This window comes from Oncorhynchus clarkii, chromosome 1, assembly GCF_045791955.1.
Source record: "Oncorhynchus clarkii lewisi isolate Uvic-CL-2024 chromosome 1, UVic_Ocla_1.0, whole genome shotgun sequence".
Classification (NCBI taxonomy): Eukaryota; Metazoa; Chordata; class Actinopteri; order Salmoniformes; family Salmonidae; genus Oncorhynchus; species Oncorhynchus clarkii.
Genome location: NC_092147.1, coordinates 87,596,437 through 87,618,646, shown reverse-complemented (window position 1 = coordinate 87,618,646; position 22,210 = coordinate 87,596,437). Strand labels below are relative to the sequence as shown.

At 41.6% G+C, this 22,210-nt stretch overlaps 1 pseudogene; it reads right to left on the bottom strand.

Moving 5' to 3' along the window:
• Window positions 1-22,210, bottom strand: part of LOC139410912 (butyrophilin subfamily 2 member A1-like) — a 46,282-nt pseudogene that overhangs the window by 20,677 nt on the left and 3,395 nt on the right.

The window sequence follows — 22,210 nt, the reverse complement described above, 5'->3', positions numbered from 1 at the left end:
GTGTGTGCTTTTCCCTCATTAGATCATTTACAAGTAAGCAGATAAAAGGTCTAGAGTTGATTTGTGGCATTTGCATTTGGAATCTGTTACTGTTAACCCTCAATAAGAAGTCCAAAGAGCTGTCACTGCCAGTGAAGCAAGCAATCATTAGGCTGAGAAATCTTAACAAACCCACCAGAGAGATAGCAAAACCATTCGGTGTGGCCAAATCAAACTTTTGGCACATTCTTAAAAAGAAAGGACACACTGGTGAGTTCAGGGACACCAAAAGGCCTGGAAGACCATAGAAAACAACTGTGGTGGATGATAGAAGAATTCTATCCCTGGTGAAGAAAAACCCCTTCACAACAGTTGTCCAGATCAAGAACACCCTCCAGGAGGTAGGCGTATCGGTGTCAAAGTGACTTCACCAGAGTAAATACAGAGGGTTTACAACAAGATGTAAATCATTGATAAGCCTCAAAAACAGGAAGACCAGATTAGAGTTAGCCAAAAAACATGTAAAAAAGCCTGTACATTTCTGGAACAACATCCTATGGTCAGATGAAACAAAGATCAACTTGTACCAGAATGATGGGAAGAGAAGAGTATGGAGAAGGGAAGGAACAGATCATGATCCGGAGCATACCAACTCATCTGTGAAGCATGGTAGAGGTAGTGTTATGGGGTGGGCATGTACGGCTGCTAATGGAACTGGTTCCCTTGTATTTATTGATGATGTGACTGCTGACAAAAACAGCAGAATGAATTCTGAAGTGTTTAGGGCTAATGTTATTATCTGCTCAGATTCAGCCAAGTGCTTCAAAACTTGGCTGAACAAAATGGAAGGCGCTTCACAGTGCAGATGGACAATGACTCGAAACATACTGCAAAAGCAACCCAATACTTTTTTAAGGCAAAGAAGTGGAATGTTCTGCAATGGCCAAGTCAATCACCTGACCTGAATCCAATTGAGCATACATTTTTCTTGCTGAAGGTAAAAATGAAGGCAAAACACCCTGAGAACAAGCAGGAACCGAAGACAGCTGCAGTAAAGGCCTGGCAGAGCATCACCAGGGAAGAAACCCATCATCTGGTGATGTCTATGGGTTCCAGACTACAGGCAGTCATTGACCGCAAAAGGATTTGCAAGCAAGTATTAAAACTCGCAATTTAATTTATGATTATGTTAGTTTGTCCAATTACTTTTGAGACCCTAAAATTAGGGGGACCACATATAAGAAGTGCTGTAATTAACACTGTTCACCCAATTAGGATGTAAATACCCTCAAAATAAAGATGAAAGTCTGCACTTTCAGCTCATCTTGATTGTTTCCCTTCAAATCCATTGTGGTGGCGGTCAGAGCCAAATTGATAATAACCAAATATTTATGGACCTGACTATACAGTATATACTAGGTGGTGTCAGAGGAAGGCCCAAAAAACTGTCAAAGACTCCAGTCACCCAAGTCATAGACTGTGCTCCTTGATACCGCACGGCAAGCAGTAAAGGAGCACCAAGTCCAGGTCCAAAAGGCTCCTTAACAGCGTCTACCCCGAAGCTATAAGACTGATGAACAATTAATCAAATAGCCACTCGGACTACTTACATTGACCCCCCCCCCCTTTGTTTTTACACTGCTGCTATTCGCTGTTTATTATCTATGCATATTCACTTTACTCCTACCTACATGTACAAATGACCTCTGACCTGTACCCCGGCACACTGACTCGGTACCGGTACCCCTGTATATAGCCTAGTTATTGTTATTTTATTGTGTAACTTTTTTAATCATATTTTTTATTTAGTTTATTTAGTAAACATTTTCTTAACTCTATTTTCTTAAAACGGCATTGTTGGTTAAGGGCTTGTAAGTAAGCATTTCCCGATAAGGTCTACACCTTGTTGTATTCAGCGCATGTGACGACAACTATTTGATTTGATTTAAAACAAGTTTATATTTTGGCATCTGAGGGGGTATAACAGTTAAACTAAGCTCTTTAATCATTTATGTGTTATACTCTTCAAGAATCAATGGGTACACATATCATTCGTCTAAGTCCAAAAATGGATGTCTCAACTACCGATTGGCCCTTTGTGCTCAGCAAAAGAAAATATGTAAAATACTTCACGTCATTCTAACAAAGTGATGATCTGAAGACGCTACTTACCCCTCTCGTTCCTGAGGTCATCTGTAAGCATGTAGAGTAGATGGAAGACATTGAGAACATCATTAACATGAACACTAGAAGATGTAGTCTCTCTCTGGGACTCCTTGTCTCAGATCACTTATCTAACGTCACAAATCCTAAATCAGTTCCACCACCTAAATGACTCCAGCGTACCTCTGTGAGACAACTTCTCCAGTAAAGATATTCTATCCAACCACTTCTTATTTTCATTCATTAAATGTGACTGGTCCATCAGTGATCCAGATGTATCAGAGACTACTTCTCTCTAGTCTAGTGGACCTCTACAGCCTCAACACATCCTGTTCTAGAACATCATTATATAGTTGGAAGACACTGGGATATGAAGGACACTACTTACCCAGTTTACTGGTGAGATCATTTTCAACCTTATCTGTAGACATAGATAATAAGAAAAGTCAGGGAACATTAATGGGAAAAACATTATGTGGGTTCTACATCTTTAGAAGTTATACAGTGCCTTGCGAAAGTATTCGGCCCCCTTGAAATTTGCGACCTTTTGCCACATTTCAGGCTTCAAACATAAAGATATAAAACTGTATTTTTTTGTGAAGAATCAACAACAAGTGGGACACAATCATGAAGTGGAACGACATTTATTGGATATTTCAAACTTTTTTAACAAATCAAAAACTGAAAAATTGGGCGTGCAAAATTATTCAGCCCCTTTACTTTCAGTGCAGCAAACTCTCTCCAGATATTCAGCGAGGATCTCTGAATGATCCAATGTTGACCTAAATGACTAATGATGATAAATACAATCCACCTGTGTGTAATCAAGTCTCCGTATAAATGCACCTGCACTGTGATAGTCTCAGAGGTCCGTTAAAAGCGCAGAGAGCATCATGAAGAACAAGGAACACACCAGGCAGGTCCGAGATACTGTTGTGAAGAAGTTTAAAGCCGGATTTGGATACAAAAATATTTCCCAAGCTTTAAACATCCCAAGGAGCACTGTGCAAGCGATAATATTGAAATGGAAGGAGTATCAGACCACTGCAAATCTACCAAGACCTGGCCGTCCCTCTAAACTTTCAGCTCATACAAGGAGAAGACTGATCAGAGATGCAGCCAAGAGGCCCATGATCACTCTGGATGAACTGCAGAGATCTACAGCTGAGGTGGGAGACTCTGTCCATAGGACGACAATCAGTCGTATATTGCACAAATCTGGCCTTTATGGAAGAGTGGCAAGAAGAAAGCCATTTCTTAAAGATATCCATAAAAAGTGTAATTTAAAGTTTGCCACAAGCCACCTGGGAGACACACCAAACATGTGGAAGAAGGTGCTCTGGTCAGATGAAACCAAAATGGAACTTTTTGGCAACAATGCAAAACGTTATGTTTGGCGTAAAAGCAACACAGCTCATCACCCTGAACACACCATCCCCACTGTCAAACATGGTGGTGGCAGCATCATGGTTTGGGCCTGCTTTTCTTCAGCAGGGACAGGGAAGATGGTTCAAATTGATGGGAAGATGGATGGAGCCAAATACAGGACCATTCTGGAAGAAAACCTGATGGAGTCTGCAAAAGACCTGAGACTGGGACGGAGATTTGTCTTCCAACAAGACAATGATCCAAAACATAAAGCAAAATCTACAATGGAATGGTTCAAAAATAAACATATCCAGGTGTTAGAATGGCCAAGTCAAAGTCCAGACCTGAATCCAATCGAGAATCTGTGGAAAGAACTGAAAACTGCTGTTCACAAATGCTCTCCATCCAACCTCACTGAGCTCGAGCTGTTTTGCAAGGAGGAATGGGAAAAAATTTCTGTCTCTCGATGTGCAAAACTGATAGAGACATACCCCAAGCGACTTACAGCTGTAATCGCAGCAAAAGGTGGCGCTACAAAGTATTAACTTAAGGGGGCTGAATAATTTTGCACGCCCAATTTTTCAGTTTTTGATTTGTTAAAAAAGTTTGAAATATCCAATAAATGTCGTTCCACTTCATGATTGTGTCCCACTTGTTGATTCTTCACAAAAAAATACAGTTTTATATCTTTATGTTTGAAGCCTGAAATGTGGCAAAAAGTCGCAAAGTTCAAGGGGGCCGAATACTTTCGCAAGGCACTGTAGATAGAAGAGACATTGGTTTACAAAATGTTATCAACGTGATGATATAAAGACACTACTTACCCTTCTCCCCCCTGAGGCGATCTGTAAACATAGATGTAGAGTAGATGGAAGACAGTGAGAACATCATTAACATGAACACTAGAAGATGTAGTCTCTCTCTGGGACTCCTTGTCTCAGATCACTTATCTAACGTCACAAATCCTAAATCAGTTCCACCACCTAAATGAGTCCAGCGTACCTCTGTGAGACAACTTCTCCAGTAAAGATATTCTATCCAACCACTTCTTATTTTCATTCATTAAATGTGACTGGTCCATCAGTGATCCAGGTGTATCAGAGACTACTTCTCTCTAGTCTAGTGGGCCTCAACACATCCTGTTCTAGAACATCATTATATAGTTGGAAGACACTGGGATATGAAGGACACTACTTACCCAGTTTACTGGTGAGATCATTTTCAACCTTATCTGTAGACGTAGATAATAAGAAAAGTCAGGGAACATTAATGGGAAAAACATTATGTTGGTTCTAAATCTTTAGAAGTTATAGATAGAAGAGACATCGGTTTACAAAATGTTATCAACGTGATGATATAAAGACACTACTTACCCTTCTCCCACCTGAGGCGATCTGTAAACATAGATGTAGAGTAGATGGAAGACAGTGAGAACATCATTAACATGAACACTAGAAGATGTAGTGGCAAATAAAAACAGAATGGAGCTAAGCAACAAAAAAAACCTAGAGGAAAAAAAAACCTAGAGGAAAACCTGGTTCATTCTGCTTTCCAACAGACACTGAGAGACAAATTCACCTTTCAGCAGGACAATAACCTAAAACACAAGGCTAAATCTACACTGGAGTTGCTTACCAAGATGACATTGAATGTTCCTGAATGGACTAGTTACCGTTTTGACTTAAATCTGTCAGGATTTGGCCAGGGTTGTTCCGGTTTTGGTCACTAGATGCCCCCATTGTGCTTTTTGACCCTTTTGTTTTCCCTTGTTCCCAGTTATTATTTGCACCTGTGCCTCGTTTCTCTTGATTGTATTTAAACCCTTAGTTTTCCTCAGTTCTTTGCTCTGTGTTTGAATGTTAACACCCAGCCCTAGCGATGCTGTGAACTTTTGTTGCGCCAGTTGGACTCTCTTGAGGTACTCTGTTTTTGTTCTCGTTGATTTATTTTTGATTATCTTTTGAGGCTTTTTTCTGCTGTACCTACCACCTTGTGGATTTACCTTTTGACTTGGAGGATTACCTTTGACGTTGTGGATTTATATTTTCGCCTGAACTTTCCTTTTTACTTTATTAAAACACCGTCTCAAGTATTGCTGTGTCTGCCTCATCTTCTGGGTTCTGTCGAATATTAGTGGCTCAGTTTGCTAAGTGACTGTTTCTCACACCGGAGACCCGAGTTCGTACCGGGTCCTGACAAAATCAGGTTGAAAATCTATGACAGAGCTTGAAGAATATTTAAAACAATAAATGGGCCTATATTGTACAATCCTGATGTGCAAGGCTTTTAGAGTCTTACCCAAAAAGAATCACAGCTTTAATTGCTGCCAAAGATGTTTCTAACATGTATTGAATCAGGGGGTTGAATACTAATCTAATAAAGATACTGTACATTAGTGTTTTTATTTCTCAATCATCTGTAATACATGTTAGAATTTTTCTACTCCAATATTTTGTGTAGATCATTAACCAAAAATGACAATTAAACACATTTGAAACCTATTTTGTAACAACAACAACATGTGTAAAAAGTCAATGGGTATGAATACTTTCTGAAGAAACTGTACGTCTATAGCAGAGACATTGGTTTACATAGGTAGCAGCGTGATGATCTGAAGACACTACTTACCCCTCTCTTCCTTGAGGAAATCTGTAAATATGTAGAGTAGATGGAAGACAGTGAGAACATCATTAACATGAACACTAGAATATGTAGTCTCTCTCTGGGACTCCTTGGTCAGGATTCAATCCAATGTGCAGTATACAGCAGGACACTTCACAGCTGACAATTCACTTTTTAAAGACATTTTCCACCGGCATTCACAGAGATCACATTAATGATAAACACTGCACATGTCGACTCAAACATAAAATATCTTTAAAAGTGCTGCGGTATAATGCACCTTGAATTGAATCCCGGCCCTTGTCTCATACCACTGTTCCAACATCAGAAGGAACAACTAGGGCCAATCAGAAGTTGAAACAATAACAAAACGTGATCCCAGCCACTGTTTTGGTAAAAAGCTGAGAAAGGGGCTGGAGAAATATCACTCTCAAATTCATAGACAGAGCTATGGATGCAAGGACTGACCATCCATTTATACAGTATTAACATTATAGTTTTAAATATTTTACATTCTTCAAGATTAAATGGGTACATATAATTAATTTATAAGTTAAAAAAATGTGTTTTTGGTAAATGTATCAGAGTGATGATCTGAAGACACTACTTACACTTCTCCTCCCTGAATTCATCTGTAAACATGTAGAGTAGATGGAAGACAGTGAGAACATCATTAACATGAACACTAGAAGATGTAGTTTCTCTCTGGGACTCCTTGTCTCATATCAATGTTCCAACATCAGATAAATGTCAGGGAACATTAATATGATCAACATGATGTTTTTCTACTTTACTAGAAGTTACATCTATGGAAGAGACATTGGTTTATATAATGTTATCAAAGTGATGATCTGAAGACAGTACTGTACTTACTATTCTGAGCCCAGAGGTCCTCTGTAAACATGTAGAGTAGATGGAAGACAGTGAGAACATCATTAACATGAACACTAGAAGATGTAGTTTCTCTCTGGGATTCAATGGTCAGGATTCAATCTAATATGCAGTATAACGCAGGGCACTTCACAGCTAACAATGCACTTGTTAACCTGTTGAGTGTAGGGGGCAGTATTTTGATGTCTGGATGAAAAACGTACTCAAATGAAACTGCCTATTTCTCAGGCCCAGAATCTAGAATATGCATATAATTGTCAGATTAGGATAGAAAACTGTCAAAATATTGTCTGTGAATATAACAGAACTGATATTGCAGGCGAAAACCTGAGGAAAATCCAACCCGGAGGTGCTGTTTTTCCTGAAAGCTCTCTGTTCCACTGCCAGCCTTCGCTCCATTTAAAGGGATATCAACCAGATTCCTTTTCCTATGGCTTCCACATGTTGTGAACAGTCTTTAAACATAGTTTCGGGCTTTTGTTTTGAAGAATGAGCGAGAAAGATCACATCGCGTCATTGGATGGCTGGGTGCCAGTAGCGTTTTGCAACAGCTTGGAGCAGATATTTTCTCTCTCTTTCCTATTGAAGAAGGTACAGTCCGGTTGAAATATTATTGATTATATATTGTAAAAACAACCTGAGGATTGATTATAAAAAACGTTTGACATGGAATTTGTCTGCCCGGTCGTGACGCTCGAGCCTGTCGATTTCTGAACATAACACGCAAACAAATGGAGGCATTCTGGATGTAAAAATAATCTATATGGAACAAAAGGACCATTTATTGTGTAACTGGGAGTCTCGTGAGTGCAAACATCCGAAGATCATCAAAGGTAAGCGATTCATTTTATTGCTTTTCTGACTTTCGTGACCAATCTACTTGGCAGCTAGCTGTTTGTAATGTTTTGTCTGCTGAGAGAGATGTCCTTACATAAACGCTTGGTATGCTTTCGCAGAAAAGCTTTTTTGAAATCTGACACGCCAGGTGGATTAACAACAAGCTAAGCTGTGTTTTTCTATATTGCACATGTGATTTCATGAAAATTAAATATTTTTAGTAATTTAATTTGAATTTGGCGCTCTGCAATTCAGCGGATGTTGACGAAAATGATCCCGCTAACGAGATGGGGGCATCAAGAACTTTAAGGCATTTTCCACCAGCATTCACAGAGATCACCTTCATGATAAACATTGCACATGTCGACTCAAACATAAAAAAGCTTTAAAAGTCTGTTATAGTGTGCTGCATTATAATGCAACATGAATTGAATCCCAGCTCTTGTTTCATACCACTGCTATAATATCAGAAATAACATATTAAATGTGATCAGCAACAAAAACATACTTTATATGCTTCACATAATTCTAGCAAAGTGATGATCTGAAGACACTACTTACTCCTCTCGTTCTTCAGGTCATCTGTAAACATGTAGAGTAGATGGAAGACAGTGAGAACATCATTAACATGTTACAGGGTCAACAGGAAATCACAGACTACAAAAACAAAAACAGCCACGTCACTGATACTGAAGTCACGCTTCCAGACAAACTAAACACCTTCTGTGCCCGCTTTGAGGATAATACAGTGCCACCGTCGCCCATCGCGGCTCGCTAACAAAGACTGTGGTTCCCCCTCTCCTTCTCAGTGGTTGACGTGAGTAAAACATTTAAACGTGTTAACCCTCGCAAGGCTGCTGGCCCAGACGGTATCTAAAGCCGCGTACTCAGAGCATGCGCAGACCAGCTGGCTGGTGTGTTTACAGACATATTCAATCGCTCCCTATCCCAGTCTGTTGGCCCCACATGCTTCAAGATGGCTACCACTGTTGCTGTACCCAAGAAGGCAAAGATAACTGAACCAAATAACTACTGCCCGTAGCACTCACTTCTGTCATCATGAAGTGCTTTGAGAGGCTAGTCAAGAATCATATCACCGCCACCTTACCGGCCAGCCTAGACCCACTTCAGTTTTTATACCGCCCCAACAGGTCCACAGATGACCCAATCGCCATCTCACTGCACACTGCCCTAACCCATCTGGACAAAAATGATACTTATGTAAGAATGCTGTTTATTGACTTCAGCTCAGCATTCAACACCATAGTACCCTCCAAGCTCATCATCGAGCTGGGGGCCCTGAGTCTCAACCCCGCCCTGTGCAACTGGATCCCGGATTTTGTGACGGGCCGCCCCCAGGTGGTGAAGGTAGGAAACAACATCTCCACTTAGCTGACCCTCAACACTGGGGCCCCACAAGGATACGTGCTCAGGGCTTTCCTGTACTCCCTGTTAACCCACAACATCGTGGCCACGCACGCCTCCAACTCAATCATCAAGTTTGCAGACGACACAACAGTAGTGGACTTGATAACCAACAACAATGAGACAGCCTACAGGGAGGAGGTGAGGGCACTTGGAGTGTGGTGTCAGGAAAACAACCTCTCACTCAACATCAACAAAACATAGGAGATGATCGTGGACTTCAGGAAACAGCAGAGGGAGCACCCCTGTATCCACACCGAAGGGACAGCAGTGGAGAAGGTGGAAAGTTTAAAGTTCCTGTGCGCACTCCTCACAGACAAACTGAAATGGTCCACCCACACAGACAGTGTAGTGAAGAAGGTGCAACAGTGCCTCTTTAACCTCAGGAGGCTGAAGAAATGTAGCCTGTCACCCAAAACCCTGACTAACTTTTACAGATGCACAATTGCGGGCATCCTGTCGGGCTGTATCACAGCCTGGTATGGCAACTGCAGCGCCCACAACCGCATGGCTCTCCAGACGGCGGTCTGCACAACGCATCACTGGGGGCAAACTACCTGCCCTCCAGGACACCTACACCACCCGATGTCATAGGAAGGTCAAAAAGATAATCAAGGACAACAACCACCCGAGCCACTGCCTGTTCACACCACTATCATCCAGAAGGCGAGGTCAGTACAGGTGCATCAAAGCTGGAACTGAGAGACTGAAAAACAGCTTCTATCTCAAGGCCATCAGACTGCTCAACAGCCATCACTAACTCAGAGAAACTGCTGCCTACACTGAGACAAAATCACTAGACACTTTAATAAAGGGATCACTAGTCACTCTAAATAATGCCACTTTAATAATGTTTACATATCTTACTTTACTCATATCATATGTATATACTGTATTTTATACCATCTACTGCACCTTGCCGATGCCGCTCGGCCATAGCTCATCCATGTATTTATTTGTACATATTCTCATTCAACCCTTTAGATATGTGTGAAGTAGGTAGTTGGTGGGAATTGTTAGATATTACTGCACTGTTGGAACTAGAAGCACAACACATCACTACACTCACATTAACATCTGCTAACCATGTGTATGTGACTAATAAAATTTGATTTGAACATGAGCACTAGAAGATGTAGTCTCTCTCTGGGACTCCTTGTCTCAAATCACTTCCCAAACGCCACAAATCCTAATTTAGTTCCAGGCACCTAAATGAGTCCAGTGTACCTCTGAGACAACTTTTCCACTGAAGATATTCTACCCTGCCACCATGTCTTAATTTCATTCATTAAATGTGACTGGTCCATCAGTGATCCAGGTTTATCAGATTCTACCTCTCTCTAGTCTAGTGGTCCTCTACAGCTTCAACACATCTTGTTCTAGAACATCAACATTAATGTGACTGATCCATCAGTGATCCAGGTGTATCAGAGACTACCTCTCTCTAGTCTAGTTGGCATCTACAGTCTCAACACATCCTGTTCTAGAACATCAATATTAAATGTGTTTTCTACTTCCCAAGAAGTTACATCTATAGAAGAAACATTGGTTCACATAATGTTGGTATTAAGGTGATGATCTGAAGACACTACTTACCTAGCTTCCCTGCAAGTTCATCTGTAAACATGTAGAGTAGATGGAAGACAGTGAGAACATCGTTAACATGAACACTAGTAGATGTAGTCTCTCTCTGGGACTCCTTGTTTCATATCGGGGCGGCAGGTAGCCTAGCGGTTTTAGCGTTGGACTAGTAACCGAAAGGTTGCAAGATCAAATCCTCGAGCTGACAAGGTGAAAATCTGTCATTCTGCCCCTGAACAAGACAGTTAAACCAAAGTTCCTAGGCCGTCATTGAAAATAAGAATTCGTTGTTAACTGACTTGTCTAGTTAAATAAAGGTAAAATAAAATAAATATCAATGTTCCAACATCAGAAGGAACATCTTCAATATGCTCAAAATAACAGTACATTTTTCCTACTTAACGTCAGTAAATGAGAGAAAATGCTACTTTTTTGGTTCTAATAATGTTATCAAAGTGATGATCTGAAGACACTACTTACCCTTCTCCTTCCTGAGGACATCTGTAAATATGTAGAGTAGATGGAAGACAGTGAGAACATCATTAACATGAACACTAGAAGATGTAGTGGCAAATAAAAACAGAATGGAGCTAAGCAACAAAAAAAACCTAGAGGAAAAAAAACCTAGAGGAAAACCTGGTTCATTCTGCTTTCCAACAGACACTGAGAGACAAATTCACCTTTCAGCAGGACATTAACCTAAAACACAAGGCTAAATCTACACTGGAGTTGCTTACCAAGATGACATTGAATGTTCCTGAATGGACTAGTCACCGTTTTGACTTAAATCTGTCAGGATTTGGCCAGGGTTGTTCCGGTTTTGGTCACTAGATGCCCCCATTGTGCTTTTTGACCCTTTTGTTTTCCCTTGTTCCCAGTTATTATTTGCACCTGTGCCTCGTTTCCCTTGATTGTATTTAAACCTTAGTTTTCCTCAGTTCTTTGCTCTGTGTTTGAATGTTAACACCCAGCCCTAGCGATGCTGTGAACTTTTGTTGCGCCAGTTGGACTCTCTTGAGGTACTCTGTTTTTGTTCTCGTTGATTTATTTTTGATTATCTTTTGAGGCTTTTTTCTGCTGTACCTACCACCTTGTGGATTACCTTTTGACTTGGAGGATTACCTTTGACGTTGTGGATTTATATTTTTGCCTGAACTTTCCTTTTTACTTTATTAAAACACCGTCTCAAGTACTGCTGTGTCTGCCTCATCTTCTGGGTTCTGCCGACTATTAGTGGCTCAGTTTGCTAAGTGACTGTTTCTCACACCGGAGACCCGAGTTCGTACCGGGTCCTGACAAAATCAGGCTGAAAATCTATGACAGCGCTTGAAGAATATTTAAAACAATAAATGGGCAAATATTGTACAATCCTGATGTGCAAGGCTTTTAGAGTCTTACCCAAAAAGAATCACAGCTTTAATTGCTGCCAAATATGTTTCTAACATGTATTGAATCAGGGGGTTGAATACTAATCTAATAAAGATACTGTACATTAGTGTTTTTATTTCTCATTTCATCTGTAATACATGTTAGAATTTTTCTACTCCAATATTTTGTGTAGATCATTAACCAAAAATGACAATTAAACACATTTGAAACCTATTTTGTAACAACAACATGTAAAAGTCAATGGGTATGAATACTTTCTGAATAAACTGTACATCTATAGCAGAGCCATTGGTTTACATAGGTAGCAGCATGATGATCTGAAGACACTACTTACCTCTCTCTTCCTTGAGGAAATATGTAAATATTGTGAGTAGATGGAAGACAGTGAGAACATCATTAACATGAACACTAGAATATGTAGTCTCTCTCTGGGACTCCTTGTCTCATATCAATGTTCCAACATCAAAAGGAACATATTCAATGTGCTCAAAATTACCTTTTTACATGTTTTCCTACTTAAAGTCTGTAGATTAGAGATAATTAGACTTATGGTTCTAATGTTATCAAAATAATGATCTGAACACACTACTTACTATTCTGGGCCGAGAGGTTAGCTGTAAATATGTAGAGTAGATGGAAGACAGTGAGAACATCATTAACATGAACACTAGAAAATGTAGTCTCTCTCTGGGACTCCTTGTCTCATATTAATGTTCCAACATCAGATAAAAGTCAGGGAACATTAATATGATCAACATGATGTTTGTCTACTTTACTAGAAGTTACATCTATAGAAGAGACATTGGTTTATATAATGTTATCAAAGTGATGATCTGAAGACAGTACTGTACTTACTATTCTGAACCCAGAGGTCATCTGTAAACATGTAGAGTAGATGGAAGACAGTGAGAACATCATTAGCATGAACACTAGAAGATGTAGTCTCTCTCTGGGACTCCTTGGTCGGGATTCAATCCAATGTGCGCTATACCACAGGGCACTTCACAGCTGACAATGCACTTTTAAAGTCATTTTCCACTGGCCTTCATTTCACATTTATGGTAAACACTGCACATGTCAACTCAAGTCTAAAATACCTTTAAAAGTCTGTTATAGTGTGCTGTGTTTCAATGCGTCTTAAATTGAATCCCGGCCCTTGTCTCATACCACTGTTCCAACATCAGAAGGAACAACTAGGGCCAATCAGAAGTTGAAACAATAACAAAGTGTGATCCCAGCCACTGTTGTTTTGGTAATAAGCTGAGGGAGGGGCTGGAGAAATAATATCACTCTCAAATTCATAGACAGAGCTATGGGTGCAAGGACTGACCACCCATTATACAGTATTAACATTATAGTTTTAAATATGTTTGGAGGCTGTACAGTGCTTGCTTACATTTACTTTGTTTACAAACATTGAGATAAAGCAAGGTTATATTCGGGGTTCTGATGGGGTACAACAGTTAAACTAAGCTCTTTAATCATTTAGAAGTTATATTCTTCAAGAATCAGTGGGTACATGTAATTAATTTATAAGTCAAAAAATTGATGTAGCAACTACCGATTGTCCCTTTGTGCTCAAAACAATTGTGTTTACGTAAATCTAGCAAAGTGGTGCTCTGAAGACACTACTTACCCATCTCCTCCTTTAAGTAATCTGTAAACATGTAGAGTAGATGGAAGACAGTGAGAACATCATTAACATGAACACTAGAAGATGTAGTCTCTCTCTGGGACTCCTTGTCTCATATCAACGTTCCAACATCAGATAAAATTCAGGAAACATGAATATGCACAACATGAAGTGTTTTCTACTTCACTAGAAGTTAAATCTATAGAAGAGACATTGGTTTACATAATGTTATCCAAGTGGTGATCTGAAGACACTATTGTACTTATTATTCTGGGCCCAGAGGTAAAACAAGGTTATATTTTGTGTTCTGATGGGATACAACAGTTTAACTAAGCTGTTTAATCATGTAAAAGTTATATTCTTCAAGAATCACATATTACATTTATAACAATACATTTGATGTAGCAACTACCGATTGTCCCTTTGTTCTCAACAACAAAAAATCTACACAGAATGGTTTTAGTAAATCTAGCAAAGTGATGATCTGAAGACACTACTTACCCTTCTCCTTCATGAGGACATCTGTAAACATGTAGAGTAGATGGAAGACAGTGAGAACATCATTTACATGAACACTAGAAGATGTAGTCTCTCTCTGGGACTCCTTGTCTCATAGCACTTCTCAAACGTTGCAAATCCTAATTGAATTCCACCACCTAAATGAGTCCAGCGTACCTCTGTGAGACAACTACCTCTGTGAGACAACTACCTCTGTGAGACAACTACCTCTGTGAGACAACTACCTCTGTGAGACAACTACCTCTGTGAGACAACTACCTCTGTGAGACAACTACCTCTGTGAGACAACTACCTCTGTGAGACAACTACCTCTGTGAGACAACTACCTCTGTGAGACAACTACCTCTCTGAGACAACTACCTCTCTGAGACAACTACCTCTGTGAGACAACTACCTCTGTGAGACAACTACCTCTGTGAGACAACTACCTCTGTGAGACAACTACCTCTGTGAGACAACTACCTCTGTGAGACAACTACCTCTCTGAGACAACTACCTCTGTGAGACAACTACCTCTCTGAGACAACTACCTCTGTGAGACAACTACCTCTGTGAGACAACTACCTCTGTGAGACAACTACCTCTGTGAGACAACTACCTCTGTGAGACAACTACCTCTGTGAGACAACTACCTCTGTGAGACAACTACCTCTGTGAGACAACTACCTCTGTGAGACAACTACCTCTGTGAGACAACTACCTCTCTGAGACAACTACCTCTCTGAGACAACTACCTCTGTGAGACAACTACCTCTGTGAGACAACTACCTCTCTGAGACAACTACCTCTGTGAGACAACTACCTCTGTGAGACAACTACCTCTGTGAGACAACTACCTCTGTGAGACAACTACCTCTGTGAGACAACTACCTCTGTGAGACAACTACCTCTGTGAGACAACTACCTCTGTGAGACAACTACCTCTGTGAGACAACTACCTCTGTGAGACAACTACCTCTGTGAGACAACTACCTCTGTGAGACAACTACCTCTGTGAGACAACTACCTCTGTGAGACAACTACCTCTGTGAGACAACTACCTCTGTGAGACAACTACCTCTGTGAGACAACTACCTCTGTGAGACAACTACCTCTCTGAGACAACTACCTCTGTGAGACAACTACCTCTGTGAGACAACTACCTCTGTGAGACAACTACCTCTGTGAGACAACTACCTCTGTGAGACAACTACCTCTCTGAGACAACTACCTCTGTGAGACAACTACCTCTGTGAGACAACTACCTCTGTGAGACAACTACCTCTGTGAGACAACTACCTCTGTGAGACAACTACCTCTGTGAGACAACTACCTCTGTGAGACAACTTCTCCAATAAAGATATTCTACCCACTACCACTTCTTAATTTCATTAAATAAATGTGACTGGTCCATCAGTGATCCAGGTGTATCAGATACTACCTCTCTCTAGTGATCCTCCACAGCCTCAACACACACATAAACATTAATGTGACTGGTCCATCAGTGATCCAGGTGTATCAGATTCTACCTCTCTCTAGTGATCCTCCACAGCCTCAACACACACATAAACATTAATGTGACTGGTCCATCAGTGATCCAGGTGTATCAGATTCTACCTCTCTCTAGTGATCCTCCACAGCCTCAACACACACATAAACATTAATGTGACTGGTCCATCAGTGATCCAGGTGTATCAGATTCTACCTCTCTCTAGTGATCCTCCACAGCCTCAACACACACATAAACATTAATGTGACTGGTCCATCAGTGATCCAGGTGTATCAGATTCTACCTCTCTCTAGTGATCCTCCACAGCCTCAACACACACATAAACATTAATGTGACTGGTCCACCAGTGATCCAGGTGTATAAGATTCTACCTCTCTCTAGTGATCCTCCACAGCCTCAACACACACATAAACATTAATGTGACTGGTCCACCAGTGATCCAGGTGTATAAGATTCTACCTCTCTCTAGTGATCCTCCACAGCCTCAACACACACATAAACATTAATGTGACTGGTCCACCAGTGATCCAGGTGTATAAGATTCTACCTCTCTCTAGTGATCCTCCACAGCCTCAACACACACATAAACATTAATGTGACTGGTCCATCAGTGATCCAGGTGTATAAGATTCTACCTCTCTCTAGTGATCCTCCACAGCATCAACACATCCTGTTCTAGAACATCATTCTATGGTCTGAAGACACTGGGATATGAAGGACACTACTTTCCCAGTTTACTGGTGAGATCATTTTCAACCTTATCTGTAGACATAGATAATAAGAAAAGTCAGGGAACATTAATGGGAAAAACATTATGTGGGTTCTACATCTTTAGAAGTTATAGATAGAAGAGACATCGGTTTACAAAATGTTATCAACGTGATGATATAAAGACACTACTTACCCTTCTCCCACCTGAGGCGATCTGTAAACATAGATGTAGAGTAGATGGAAGACAGTGAGAACATCATTAACATGAACACTAGAATATGTAGTGGCAAATAAAAACAGAATGGAGCTAAGCAAAAAACAAACTAGAGGAAAAAAAAACCTAGAGGAAAACCTGGTTCATTCTGCTTTCCAACAGACACTGAGAGACAAATTCACATTTCAGCAGGACAACAACCTAAAACACAAGGCTAAATCTACACTGGAGTTGCTTACCAAGATGACATTGAATGTTCCTGAATGGACTAGTTACCGTTTTGACTTAAATCTGTCAGGATTTGGCCAGGGTTGTTCCGGTTTTGGTCACTAGATGCCCCCATTGTGCTTTTTGACCCTTTTGTTTTCCCTTGTTCCCAGTTATTATTTGCACCTGTGCCTCGTTTCCCTTGATTGTATTTAAACCTTAGTTTTCCTCAGTTCTTTGCTCTGTGTTTGAATGTTAACACCCAGCCCTAGCGATGCTGTGAACTTTTGTTGCGCCAGTTGGACTCTCTTGAGGTACTCTGTTTTTGTTCTCGTTGATTTATATTTTATTTTATATTATCGAACAAAACAAATGTATTGTGTGACATGTCATATGACTGTCACCTGATGAAGATTTTCAAAAGGTTAGTGAATCATTTTATCTCTAATCCTGCTTTTGTGATTTTATCTTTGGCTGGAAAAAATGGCTGCGTTTTTTCTTTGATTTGGTGGTGGTCTAACATAAATGTGTTTTCGCTGTAAAACATTTTGAAAATCTGACATGATGGGTAGATGAACAAGATGTTTATCTTTCATTTGAGGTATTGGACTTGTTAATGTGTGAAAATGAAATATTTCTAAAGAATATTTTTGAATTCCCTGCGCCACCTTGTCAGCTGAACGGGGGGGTGGAGTTCCCTGAGGGGAACTCCTCGCCATAACAGGTTTTAAGAACAAATTCTTATTTTCAATGACCGCCTAGGAACAGTGGGTTCCTAGCTGCCTTGCTCAGGGGCAGAAAAACACATGTTTGCCTTGTCAGCTTGAGGATTTGATCTTGGAACCTGTCAGTTCCAAATCCAACGCTCTAACCACTAGGCTACCTGCCACCCCTGCCTCCCCCAGGTAAGGATAATCCTTTCCCCACTGCAGATTGAGTTGATCTATTATCACACCTGATTAGCATGTTAATCACCTGATGGTTAAAATCAGTACTCAGTGTCAACATGTTATTCACCTGGAGATTAAAATCAGTCATCAGTGTTAACATGTGAATCACCTGCAGATTAAATCAGTCTTCAGTGTCAACATGTTAATCACCTGCAGGTGTAGTATATTATCCTGTGATTACTTGGCTACATAGCTGATGCCTGCTGGACTGTCCATTAATCACGGTACTCCATTCTGTTTATGTTTTATCTGTCGGCCCCAGCCGTGAACTCAGGCTCTGTGTGTAGTTAATCCGACCCTCTCTGCCTAGTCAACGCCATTTTACCTGCTGTTGTTGTGCTAGCTGATTAGCTGTTGTCTCACCTACTGGTTTAACTAGCTCTCCCAATCAACACCTGTGATTACTGTATGCCTCGCTGTATGTCTCTCTCAAATGTCAATATGCCTTGTATACTGTTCAGGTTAGTTATCATTGTTTTAGTTTACAATGGAGCCCCTAGTTCCACTCTTCATACCCCTGATACCTCCTTTGTCCCACCTCCCACACATGCGGTGACCTCATCCATTACAACCAGCATGTCCAGAGATACAACCTCTCTTATCATCACCCAGTGCCTGGGCTTACCTCCGCTGTACCCGCACCCCACCATACCCCTGTCTGCGCATTATGCCCTGAATATATTCTACCATGCCCAGAAATCTGCTCCTTTTATTCTTTGTCCCCAACGCTCTAGGCGACCAGTTGATAGCCTTTAGCCGCACCCTCATACTACTCCTCCTCTGTTCCGCGGGTGATGTGGAGGTAAACCCAGGCCCTGCATGTCCCCAGGCACCCTCATTTGTTGACTTCTGTGATCAAAAAACCTTGGTTTAATGCATGTCAACATCAGAAGCCTCCTCCCTATGTTTGTTTTACTCACTGCTTTAGCACACTCTGCTAACCCTGATGTCCTTGCCGTGTCTGAATCATTGAATCCTGGCTCAGGAAGGCCTCCAAAAATTCTGAGATTTCCATACCCAACTATAACATTTTCCGTCAAGATAGAACTGCCAAAGGGGGAGGAGTTAGCCTGCAAAGTAATATCATACTTTCCAGGTCCATACCCAAACAGTTCGAACTACTAATTTTAAAAATGACTCTCTCCAGAAATAAGTCTCTCACTGTTGCTGCCTGCTACTGACCCCCCTCAGCTCCCAGCTGTGCCCTGGACACGATTTGTGAATTGATTGCCCCCCATCTAGCTTCAGAGTTTGTTCTGTTAGGTGACCTAAACTGGGATATGCTTAACACCCTGGCAGTCCTACAATCTAAACTAGATGCCCTCAATCTCACACAAATCATCAAGGAACCCACCAGGTACAACCCTAAATCTGTAAACAAGGGCACCCTCATAGACGTCATCCTGACCAACTGGCCCTCCAAATACACCTCCGCTGTGTTCAACCAGGATCTCAGCGATCACTGCCTCATTGCCTGTATCCGCTACGGATCCGCAGTCAAACGACCACCCCTCATCACTGTCAAACGCTCCATAAAACACTTCTGTGAGCAGGCCTTTCTAATCGACCTGGCCCGGGTATCCTGGAAGGACATTGACCTCATCCCGTCAGTTGTGAATGCCTGGTCATTCTTTAAAAGTAACTTCCTCACCATTTTAGATAAGCATGCTCCGTTAAATGCAGAACTAAGAACAGATATAGCCCTTGGTTCACTCCAGACCTGACTGCCCTCGACCAGCACAAAAACATCCTGTGGCGGACTGCAATAGCATCGAATAGTCCCCGCGATATGCAACTGTTCAGGGAAGTCAGGAACCAATACACGCAGTCAGTCAGGAAAGCAAAGGCCAGCTTCTTCAGGCAGAAATTTGCATCCTGTAGCTCTAACTCCAAAACGTCCTGGCTACTCCAACCTCGGCCAACAGCTCCGCCACCCCCCCCCCCCCCCCCCCCCCCCCCCCCCGCAGCTACCTGCCCAAGCCTCTCCAGGTTCTCCTTTACCCAAATCCAGATAGCAGATGTTCTGAAAGAGCTGCAAAACCTGGACCCGTACAAATCAGCTGGGCTTGACAATCTGGACCCTCTATTTCTGAAACTATCCGCCGCCATTGTCGCAACCCCTATTACCAGCCTGTTCAACCTCTCTTTCATATCGTCTGAGATCCCCAAGGATTGGAAAGCTGCCGCAGTCATCCCCCTCTTCAAAGGGGGAGACACCCTGGACCCAAACTGTTACAGACCTATATCCATCCTGCCCTGCCTATCTAAGGTCTTCGAAAGCCAAGTCAACAAACAGGTCACTGACCATCTCGAATCCCACCGTACCTTCTCCGCTGTGCAATCTGGTTTCCGAGCCGGTCACGGGTGCAACTCAGCCACTCAGCTCAAGGTACTAAACGATATCATAACCGCCATCGATAAAAGACAGTACTGTGCAGCCGTCTTCATCGACCTTGCCAAGGCTTTCGACTCTGTCAATCACCATATTCTTATCGGCAGACTCAGTAGCCTCGGTTTTTCTGATGACTGCCTTGCCTGGTTCACCAACTACTTTGCAGACAGAGTTCAGTGTGTCAAATCGGAGGGCATGCTGTCCGGTCCTCTGGCAGTCTTTATGGGGGTGCCACAGGGTTCAATTCTCGGGCCAACTCTTTTCTCTGTATATATCAATGATGTTGCTCTTGCTGCGGGCGATTCCCTGATCCACCTCTACGCAGACGACACCATTCTGTATACTTCCGGCCCGTCCTTGGACACTGTGCTATCTAACCTCCAAACGAGCTTCAATGCCATACAACATTCCTTCCGTGGCCTCCAACTGCTCTTAAAAGCTAGTAAAACCAAATGCATGCTTTTCAACCGTTCGCTGCCTGCACCCGCACGCCCGACTAGCATCACCACCCTGGATGGTTCCGACCTAGAATATGTGGACATCTATAAGTACCTAGGTGTCTGGCTAGACTGTAAACTCTCCTTCCAGACTCCTATCAAACATCTCCAATCTAAAATCAAATCTAGAGTCGGCTTTCTATTCCGCAACAAAGCCTCCTTCACTCATGCCGCCAAACTTACCCTAGTAAAACTGACTATCCTACCGATCCTCGACTTCGGCGACGTCATCTACAAAATAGCTTCCAACACTCTACTCAGCAAACTAGATGCAGTTTATCACAGTGCCATCCGTTTTGTTACTAAAGCACCTTATACCACACACCACTGCGACCTGTATGCTCTAGTCGGCTGGCCCTCGCTACATATTCGTCGCCAGACCCACTGGCTCCAGGTCATCTACAAGTCCATGCTAGGTAAAGCTCCGCCTTATCTCAGTTCACTGGTCACGATGGCAACACCCACCCGTAGCACACGCTCCAGCAGGTGTATCTCACTGATCATCCCTAAAGCCAACACCTCATTTGGCCACCTTTCGTTCCAGTTCTCTGCTGCCTGTGACTGGAATGAATTGCAAAAATCGCTGAAGTTGGAGACTTTGATCTCCCTCACCAACATCAAACATCTGCTATCTGAGCAGCTAACCGATCGCTGCAGCTGTACATAGTCTATCGGTAAATAGCCCACACAATTTTACCTACCTCATCCCCATACTGTTTTTATTTATTTACTTTTCTGCTCTTTTGCACACCTCTACCTGTACATGACCATCTGATCATTTATCAATCCAGTGTTAATCTGCAAAATTGTAACTATTCGCCTACCTCATGCCTTTTGCACACAATGTATATAGACTCTCTTTTTTTCTACTGTGTTATTGACTTGATAATTGTTTATTCCATGTGTAACTCTGTGTTGTCTGTTCACACTGCTATGCTTTATCTTGGCCAGGTCGCAGTTGCAAATGAGAACTTGTTCTCAACTAGCCTACCTGGTTAAATAAAGGTAAAAAAAAATATATATATTTTTTTTTTAAATCCTGTATCCATAGAATACAAACAATGTGGTGAGATTGAAAAAAGCAATGCAGATATTTCATTCCAACAATTCAACGTTCATATCATCTCTCAATTACCTTTCTTATTGCATATGCAGTAGACAGCCAGAGCTAACCCAATCACAGTGACGGCTCCCAGACAGCATAACACAATGAAGGTCATTCTCCATGGGGTTGTATCAAATAACTCACCTAAAACACAAACATCATTACACATCAACAACAGGGTTTGGTACTAATACTACCACACATCAACATCAGGGTTTGATACTAATACTACCACACC